This window comes from Monodon monoceros, unplaced genomic scaffold, assembly GCF_005190385.1.
Source record: "Monodon monoceros isolate NGI ecotype Baffin Bay Population unplaced genomic scaffold, NGI_Narwhal_1 Super_Scaffold_1, whole genome shotgun sequence".
NCBI lineage: Eukaryota > Metazoa > Chordata > Mammalia > Artiodactyla > Monodontidae > Monodon > Monodon monoceros.
Window position 1 is genome coordinate 13,938,471 of NW_021703765.1, and position 2,335 is coordinate 13,940,805.

Consider the following 2,335-nt stretch of genomic DNA (forward strand, 5'->3'; position numbering starts at 1 on the left):
TAGGAACTTTTGTTTTTAAACAGAAAATTGTGTATGAAACATTCTAGAGACTAAATTGTTATCTTCCCCTGGAGAATGTTTGTAATTGTTTTATCTGGAATTAATCTGCTTGGACTCAAACTCTAAAAGCTAGCTCCTTACAGATGGCGGCAGCTAAAAGCTGTAACAATCTGTCACTTTCTGTAAGACACTAAGGGGTCTCAGCTCTTCATAGATCAGGGGTCAACCAAGGCTTTCGGCAGATTTTAAATGCAGAATTTTGGACTTCCTCATACTGTGGCTCTCTCTTTTCCAGGTTTCCTTTAATAGATTCTAGGTACTATGACAGTCCTAAAACCAGGCCAGTAAGACCCATGCTTTCTGCCTAAGGTCCAGACATCCCACACTGTGCAGAATGAGGACTTCCCTCACATGAAAAGTTGAATAAATGCAAAGTTACCAAGTTAATTTTTCTGTTTTAAAGGTAACTCTCTTCCAGTTTCTTGCTGTTTCTGGACTTGTTTTCTCTCATTTTTTCCAGTGTTTATGATTTTATCTGCAGGAGTTTTCATCCAATATCAGCTACTCTGCCATCACCAGAAGTAAAATTCCATTAACTTTTTCTTTTTTTTTTTTTGCGGTACACGGGCCTCTCACTGTCATGGCCTCTCCCATTGCGGAGGACAGGCTCCGGATGCGCAGACTCAGCGGCCATGGCTCGTGGGCCCAGCCGCTCCGCGGCATGTGGGATCTTCCCGGACCGGGGCACGAACCCGTGTGCCCTGCATCAGCAGGCGGACTCTCAACCACTGCGCCACCAGGGAAGCCCTCCATTAACTTTTAATGATGTACCATTTGTTGTTATTTTTATTTCTTTGTTGTTAAGAAAATTTTCGTGGTTTTATTGTATCATGAGGCAACGAAACACCTGAACAAATCAGTATCTGGGCCGTGAGGCAGCTGCTTTTTCCTTCACTTCTTTGGGTTACTAGAGCAACTTGTCAGTAGATTAAAAAAAAAAAAAAAGACAACCTTTTGCATTACTTAAGTCTTTCCAAGGCGTGGGCTGGTACAACACAAACTTCTCCTGTCAGATGCAACCAGTCTAAGCGTTCAAACATCATGTGCAATGCCTCAGTAGCAGCAGCGCACCTGCCCACTCCCACCGTGGCCCTGCTCATTTGTGTATGATATTTGGAGCATCTGGAGGAGTGTGAATAGTATCAGGAAGAGGAGAGTGGAGGTCAGCCGAAGTTGTGCAGGGCAAGCCTGAACGTGTCATTGGTGCAAACCCAAGCATCACTGATGTTCTTTAATGGGAACATCTGGTGGAACCCCATGACAGGGTCTTCATCGGCCTTGAGCTGGTCCACAGCCATGCTGATGATGCAGCTATCTGGCCTGGGCTGATGATCCTGTGCTGTGATGCTGTCCTGGATTTTCTGGAACGGAAGGCTAGACAATTTCTCCACGGTGGCAGGTTTCTCCTGGAATTGCTGTCCTTCCCAAGTAAGACATGTCGCTTCAATATAACTTGTCGCGTCAATATGTGTGGTTGGGTTCTGTCGTTATCAAATAACTGGTAGTAATGTTGAATGAAGCTGGATCCAGTCTGCTCCCAAACTGGCTTGTCTCCCATTCTGGGGCGCCACCCCGCCTCGTTGAGGCCCAAAGAGCTGGCACAATGGTGGCAGCAGTGGCGGCAACCCGGTGTGGTCTTCTCCCACCTTCCCTTGCCACCCCACTGCACTCTGTTGTTTCCATTTCTAAAAATAAGTCTTTCTTATAGAAAATGTGGAAAATACAAAAAAAAAAGAATAATAAATTGTATCACTATTATCCAGAAATAACCATTATTAACATTTTGAAATACTAAAGTTTTCCCTCTGCAATTTTTTCACACCCATGCACTCACACACACAAAATTGGTGTATATATGCTACTTTGTATTCTGATTTCTACATTTATCATATCACGAATATTTCCATTTGATTACATATATTTTGTAATGACATTTTAATTATTAAATAATACGCTCTCATGTGGCTGTACATTTATTTAACCATTATTGTTGACTACTTGGATTGATGCTAATTTTCACTCTGTTAAATAGGACTGGGAAACATACCTTATACATTAATCTTTTATAGCATGTTGTGTTATTTCATTAGGATTGATTTCCAGAAATAAGGGTGCTATGTCAAAAGTATAAATATTTAAGAATTCTTTCTCTTCCTTGATTTTTTAAAAAAATCAATTTATACCTAAATTGGTTGCACATGAGAGTTTTGACCCACAACTTCTATACATGCAGGCATTATTATAAAATATTTCCAATTTGACAAGGAAAAAGTGA

General features: G+C 41.4%; 1 pseudogene; it reads right to left on the reverse strand.

The window, feature by feature from the left end:
* Window positions 1-874: 874 nt before the first annotated feature.
* LOC114898530 lies at window positions 875-1,618 on the reverse strand (annotated as a pseudogene).
* Window positions 1,619-2,335: the final 717 nt, after the last annotated feature.